The sequence below is a fragment of the Oncorhynchus mykiss genome, chromosome 31 (genome assembly GCF_013265735.2).
Source record: "Oncorhynchus mykiss isolate Arlee chromosome 31, USDA_OmykA_1.1, whole genome shotgun sequence".
In the NCBI taxonomy this organism is placed as follows: domain Eukaryota; kingdom Metazoa; phylum Chordata; class Actinopteri; order Salmoniformes; family Salmonidae; genus Oncorhynchus; species Oncorhynchus mykiss.
The window spans coordinates 24,763,215-24,771,069 of NC_050571.1; positions in this window are offsets into that span (position 1 = coordinate 24,763,215).

Consider the following 7,855-nt stretch of genomic DNA (forward strand, 5'->3'; position numbering starts at 1 on the left):
ACCCCCTCACACTCAAACACACACACAAACACTATCCAACACAGACCCTCAAACTAAGACAACTCAACACCGACAACTCTTACATATGAAGAGAACATGTTGCCTTCTACTGTTTTCAACTGGTTTAATCAAATTGAAAAACAACATATCCGTCCACTGCAGACTAACACAGAGGAACAGCTCAGGAACGGTCCTGTATCCTCAGTTCACATCTAGAGTTGTTATTCTCCTGTCAGAGCCCCACTATTGAGTCAGGAGGGCATCGTGCTTTGATAACGCGTCTTCATGCGTTACTATGAAAGTATGCTGATAACATCTGCCATGCACGTGGCGCCACTCCACCCCTCCTTCAGCCCTGTCTGAGGATCTGTGGTGAGTTAGTGCTGCAGCTGACTGGAGCCCTCCGTGTTCCAGCTCGGGGGCAGATTTGGAACACACAGATCTTTATATACACACACACACAACTACAGTCGTGGCCAAAAGTTTTGAGAATGACACAAATATACATTTTCACCAAGTCTGCTGCCTCAGTTTGTATGATGGCAATTTGCATATACTCCAGAATGAAATTGTAATTAATTGCAAAGTCCCTCTTTCCCATGCAAATTAATTGAATTACAAAAAAAACATTTCCACTGCATTTCAGCCCTGCCACAAAAGGACCACCTGACATCATGTCAGTGATTCTCTCGTTAACACCGGTGTGACTGTTGACGAGGACAAGGCTGGAGATCACTCTGTCATGCTGATTAAGTTCAAATAACAGACTGGAAGCTTCAGAAGGAGGGTGGTGCTTGGAATCATTGTTCTTCCTCTGTCAATCATGCTTACCTGCAAGAAAACACATCAATTCTTTGCACAAAAAGGGCTTCACAGGCAAGGATATTGCTGCCAGTAAGATTGCACCGAAATCAACCATTTATCGCATCATCAAGAACTTCAAGGAGAGCAGTTCAATTGTTGTGAATTAGGCTTCAGGGCGCCCAAGAAAGTCCAGCAAGCTCCAGGACCGTCTCCTAAAGTTGATTCAGCTGTGGGATCGGGGCACCACCAGTACAGAGCTTGCTCAGAAATGGCAGCAGGCAGGTGCGAGTGAATCTGCACGCACAGTGAGGGGAAGACTTTTGGAGGATGGCCTGGTGTCAAGAAGGGTAGCAAATAAGCCACTTCTCTCCAGGAAAAACATCAGGGACAGATTGATATTCTGCAAAAGGTAAAGGGATTGGACTGCTGAGGACTGGGGTAAAGTCATTTTCAAAGATGAATCCCCTTTCTGATTGTTTGGGGCATCCGGAAAAAAAGCTTGTCCGAAGAAGACAAGGTGAGCGCTACCATCAGTCCTGTGTCATGCCAACAGTAAAGCATCCTGAGACCATTCATGTGTGGGGTTGCTTCTCAGTCAAGGGAGTGGGCTCACTCACAATTTTGCCTAAGAACACAGCCATGAATAAAGAATGGTGCCAACACATCCTCCAAGAGCAACTTCTCCCAACCATCCAGGAACAGTTTGGTGACGAACAATGCCTTTTCCAGCATGAGGGAGCACCTTGCCATAAGGCAAAAGTGGTAACTAAGTGGCTCGATGAACAAAACATCAATATTTTGGGACCATGGCCAGGAAAGTCCACAGACCTTAATCCCATTGAGAACTTGTGGTCAATCCTCAAGAGGCAGGTGGATAAACAAAAACCCACAAATTCTGACAAAAAATAGCAAAAAGTACAGTAAATGTAAAATGCACATAAAATAAAAAGTGTAATGTTTGGATTCAGTTGTGTCAGGTGAACTGTTGTGTCCTCACCTTTGGCCGAGTCATTTCCCCATAACCTCCAAACTGTTCCCTTTCAATCGCTACCAAGGTTATGCATATGCTTATCTAAATTCTTCTGTAAGAAACATTTCAATTTATCCCGCTCCATATAGGCCAATTACCACACGTGAATGGGGTTAACCCCATCATGACCGTACTAGTTTCAGTGACACATTGATGTGTAGGCAGACAGACAGTCAGAAGAGCATCCGTGAATCTAATTTACAGTGGAGCATTAGACACTTAGGAGGAAGAAGACAATGTAATAAGTTCAGGACAGTTCAGGACAGGCCTTAAGTCCCAAATGGTACCCTATTCCCTATTGAAGCTGGAGTCTTATATCTCCCTCTAACTTTAAGCATCAGCTGTCAGAGCAGCTTACCGATCACAGCCGATCTGTAAATAGCACACCCAACTACCTCATCCCCATATTTTTTATCTATCCTCTTGCTCTTTTGCACCCCAGTATCTCTACTTGCACATCATTATCTGCACATCTATCACTCCAGTGTTAATGCTAAATTGTATTTTTTTCACCTCCATGGCCTATTCATTGCCTTGCCTCCCGACTCTTCTACATTTGCACACACTGTACATATATTTTTCTATTATGTTATTGACTGTACGTTTGTTTATGTGTAACTCTGTGTTGTTGTTTTGTCACACTGTTTTGCTTTATCTTGGCCAGGTCGCAGTTGTAAATTAGAACTTGTTCTCAACTGACCTACCTGGTTAGATAAAGGCGAAATAAAAAAAAAATATATATATATTTTTTTATATATATATAGTGCACTACTTTTGACCCTGCCACTGTCCAAACCTAAGAAGGATTATTATTATAACTGACCTAGGAGCAGCTCTGCTGGAGCTGAATTTAAAGGTCAACTGCCACTTAGAACCAAATGATCTGGTTTTAAATGTGGCATCGATATGAGTCATATTCATTCCACTGTCAAAATGTATTACAAAGTGGGGGCGCAGTGGTTAAGGGCGCTGTACTGCAGCGCCAGCTGTGCCATCAGAGTCCCTGGGTTCGCGCCCAGGCTCTGTCGTAACCGGCCGCGACCGGGAGGTCCATGGGGCGACTGGCGGGCTGGGCGCAGGGTGCACGGTGTTTCCTCCGGCGCATTGGTGCGGCTGGCTTCCGGGTTGGATGCGTGCTGTGTTAAGAAGCAGTGCGGCTTGGTTGGGTTGTGTATCGGAGGACGCATGACTTTTAACCTTTGTCTCTCCCGAGCCCGTACGGGAGTTGTAGCGATGAGACAAGATAGTAGCTACTACAACAATTGGATACCATGAAATTGGGGAGAAAAAAGGGGTATAAAAAAAAAAAAATGTATCACAAAGTGTAAATAGGATCATTTTGGTCGTGAAGTCAGTCTCATCCAAAACTGAGTTTGGTAAGTGACTGCGTCATGACGTACTTCAGGGTTTGGATTACAATTATTTCAACAATTCATACCCCTTCTGCTGAATAACACGTGGTGGTACTGTGCTCTCTGGGAAAAGACTGGGCGGGTATGCTTTGTATAGCCCGGTGGTCAGGGCCGGCTTTACTTTCTATTCTCCTCTTACGCTCTACTTTAACTCAAAAAAATAACCGAATTAGCTCTTGTTTGTTGTGATTGAATTGCAAAAACACAAAAAAAACACCAACATGAAACCATATCCCGAAGACAACTCTCATTTGCCATTTCTTAATGCGCAAGGTTGAAAAACAAGGCTAAATCACAAAGTGCAGTTCTCCTTTAAGACTGATTTTAGGAAGACATTCTTGGGTTGTGTCACTGCACGAAGCAGTGTGTTTGGAGTCCCGGAGGCTTGGCAGAAATGTAGTTTTACATTTCAATGCAAGGTATGGTAATATTATAAGCTGCTTTCACTCTAAATAGACATATAAGCACATGCACACAGTGTATACACTACCAGTCAAAATTTTACAACACCTACTCATTCAAGGGTTTTTCTTTATTTTTACTATTTTCTACATTGTAGAATAATAGTGAAGACGTCAAAACTATGAAATAACACATATGGATTCATGTAGTAACCAAAAAAAGTGTTAAGTAGCCACCATTTGCCTTGATGAAAGCTGTGCACACACTTGGCATTCTCTCAACCAGCTTCATGAGGTAGTCACCCAGAATGCATTTCAATTAACAGGTTTCCTTCTTAAAAGTTCATTTGTGGAATTTCTTTCCTTCTTAATGCGTTTGAGCCAATCAGATGTGTTGTGACAAGATAGGGGTGGTATACATTAAATAGCCCAATTTAATAAAAGACCAAGTCAATATTATGTCAAGAACAGCTCAAATAAGCAAAGAGAAATTACAGTCCATCATTACTTTAAGACATGAATGTCAGTCAATACAGAACATTTCAAGAAGTTTGAAAGTTTCTTCAGGTGCAATCGCAAAAACCATCAAGCGCTATGATGAAACTGTCTCTCAAGAGGACCGCCACAGGAAAGGAGGACCCAGAGTTACCTCTGTTGCAGAGGATAACTTCATTAGTTACCAGCCTCAGAAATTGCAGACCAAATAAATGCTTCACAGAGTTCAAGTAATAGACACATTTCAACATTAACTCTTCAGAGGAGACTGTGTGAATCAAGACTTCATGGTCGAATTACTGCAAGGAATCCACTACTAAAGGACACCAATAATAAGAAGAGACTTTCTTGGGCCAAGAAACATGAGCAATGAACATTAGACCGGTGGAAATCTGTCCTTTGGTCTGATGAGTCCAAATTGGAGCTTTTTGGTTCCAACCGCTGTGAGACATTTGGTGAACGGATGATCTTGCATGCGTGGTTCCCACTGTGAAACATGGAGGAGGAGGTGTGGGGGTGCTTTGCTGGTGACACTGTCTGGGATTTATTTTGAATTAAAGGCACACTTAACCAGCATGGCTACCACAGCATTCTGCAGCGATACGCCATCCCACCTGGTTTGGGCTTGTTTTTCAACAGGACAATGACCCAACACACCTCCAGGCTGTGTAAGGGCTATTTGACCGAGAAGGAGTGATGGAGTGCTGCATTAGATGACATGGACTCCACAATTACCCAACCTCAACCCAATTGAGATGGTTTGGGATGAGTTGGACCACAGACTGAAGGAAAAGCAGCCAACAAGTGCTCAGCATATCCTTCAAGACGGTTGGAAAAGCATCCCAGGTGAAGCTGGTTGAGAGAAAGCCAAGACTGTGCAAATCTGTCATCAAGGCAAAGGGTGGCTACTTTGATTAACACGTTTTTGGTTATTACATGATTCCATGTGTTATTTCATAGTTTTGATGTCTTCACGATTATTCTACAATGTAGAAAATAGTAAAAAATAAAGAAAAACCGGTAGTGCGCACACACACGCACACACACACACACACACGGCAGCAGAAATCCCCTCCACACTCTGTGGTGTATCCCAGCAGAGTGAAGAGGGAAAAACATCTCTGAATGCTTTAAAATCCCAACCAGCTATTACAGCAATCATTCTACAGCTGCAGTATAATTACTATGTAGCCTTAGACTGCTACATACACACAAATACTAGAGACCACACAGGCATAAACAAAGGCTCTCCCCAGCCAACAACAGTCTCTCAGAGATCTGTAACCCACTCCCATGGTTACTGTGCCACACAGCTAGGTCCCAGAACAACGACAGCCGAGGTCAGAGAGTGGCACCAGCTGAACCTCTCTCTCCCTGTGAGTCCTACAAGTCATATGGCTGCATGGTGGAGGCTATGGGGCCTCTGGTATGAAGACTGGGAGCCTGTTTGTTTGTCCCTCCCTCCCTCCGCCTGTCCGTGTCTCTCCATCTGCCCGCCCGTCTCTCCATCTGCCCGCCCGTCTCTCCATCTGCCCGTCTCTCCCTCTCTCCATCTGCCCGTCTCTCCCCCTCTCCGTCTCTCCGTCTCTCCCCATCTGCCCGTCTCTCTCTCTCTCTCTCCCTCTCCCCATCTGCCCGTCTCTCCCCATCTGCCCGTCTCTCCCCATCTCTGCCCGTCTCTCTCTCTGCCCGTCTCTCTCTCTCTCTCTCTCTCTCTCTCTCTCTCTCTCTCTCTCTCTCCGTCCGTCCGTCCGTCCGTCTCTCTCTCTCTCTCCGCCCGTCTCTGTCCGTCCGTCCGTCTCTCTCCGCCCGTCCGTCCGTCTCTCTCCGCCCGTCCGTCCGTCCGTCTCTCTCCGCCCGTCCGTCCGCCCGTCCGTCCGTCTCTCTCCGCCCGTCCGTCTCTCTCCGCCCGTCCGTCTCTCTCCGCCCGTCCGTCTCTCTCTCTCTCTCTCTCCGCCCGTCCGTCTCTCTCCGCCCGTCCGTCTCTCTCTCTCTCTCTCCGCCTGTCCGTCTCTCTCCGCCCGTCTCTCTCCGCCCGTCTCTCTCTCTCTCTCTCTCGTCCGTCCGTCTCTCTCCGCCCGTGTCTCTCTCTCTCTCTCTCTCTCTCCGCCCGTCCGTCTCTCTCTCTCCGCCCGTGTCTCTCTCTCTCTCGTCCGTCCGTCTCTCTCCGCCCGTCCGTCCGTCTCTCTCTCTCTCTCTCTCTCCGCCCGTCCGTCCGCCCGTCTCTCTCCGCCCGTCTCTCTCTCTCTCTCTCGTCCGTCCGTCTCTCTCCGCCCGTCCGTCCGTCTCTCTCCGTCCGTCCGTCCGTCTCTCTCCGCCCGTCCGTCCGTCCGTCTCTCTCCGCCCGTCCGTCTCTCTCCGCCCGTCCGTCTCTCTCCGCCCGTCCGTCTCTCTCTCTCTCTCTCCGCCCGTCCGTCTCTCTCCGCCCGTCCGTCTCTCTCTCTCCGCCCGTCCGTCTCTCTCCGCCCGTCTCTCTCCGCCCGTGTCTCTCTCTCTCTCTCTCGTCCGTCCGTCTCTCTCCGCCCGTCTCTCTCCGCCCGTCTCTCTCTCTCTCCGCCCGTCCGTCCCTCTCAGTCCGTCCGTCCGTCTCTCTCCGCCCGTCCGTCCGTCTCTCTCCGCCCGTCCGTCCGTCCGTCTCTCTCCGCCCGTCCGTCCGTCCGTCCGTCTCTCTCCGCCCGCACGTCCGTCCGTCCGTCTCTCTCCGCCCGTCCGTCCGTCCGTCTCTCTCCGCCCAACCGTCCGTCCGTCTCTCTCCGCCCGTCCGTCCGTCCGTCTCTCTCCGCCCGTCCGTCCGTCCGTCTCTCTCCGCCCGTCCGTCCGTCTCTCTCCGCCCGTCCGTCCGTCTCTCTCCGCCCGTCCGTCCGTCTCTCTCCGCCCGTCCGTCCGTCTCTCTCCGCCCGTCCGTCCGTCTCTCTCCGCCCGTCCGTCTCTCTCTCTCTCTCTCTCCGCCCGTCCGTCTCTCTCCGCCCGTCCGTCTCTCTCTCTCTCTCTCTCCGCCCGTCTCTCTCTCTCTCTCTCTCTCTCTCTCTCTCTCTCTCTCTCTCTCTCTCTCTCTCTCTCTCTCTCTCTCTCTCTCTCTGTCCGTCCGTCCGTCCGTCCGTCTCTCTCTCTCGTCCGTCCGTCTCTCTCCGCCCGTCTCTGTCCGTCCGTCCGTCTCTCTCCGCCCGTCCGTCCGTCTCTCTCCGCCCGTCCGTCCGTCCGTCTCTCTCCGCCCGTCCGTCCGCCCGTCCGTCCGTCTCTCTCCGCCCGTCCGTCTCTCTCCGCCCGTCCGTCTCTCTCCGCCCGTCCGTCTCTCTCTCTCTCTCTCCGCCCGTCCGTCTCTCTCCGCCCGTCCGTCTCTCTCTCTCTCTCTCCGCCTGTCCGTCTCTCTCCGCCCGTCTCTCTCTCTCTCTCTCTCGTCCGTCCGTCTCTCTCCGCCCGTGTCTCTCTCTCTCTCTCTCTCTCTCTCCGCCCGTCCGTCTCTCTCTCTCCGCCCGTGTCTCTCTCTCTCTCGTCCGTCCGTCTCTCTCCGCCCGTCCGTCCGTCTCTCTCTCTCTCTCTCCGCCCGTCCGTCCGCCCGTCTCTCTCCGCCCGTCTCTCTCTCTCTCTCTCGTCCGTCCGTCTCTCTCCGCCCGTCTCTGTCCGTCCGTCCGTCTCTCTCCGTCCGTCCGTCTCTCTCCGCCCGTCCGTCTCTCTCCGCCCGTCCGTCTCTCTCCGCCCGTCCGTCTCTCTCC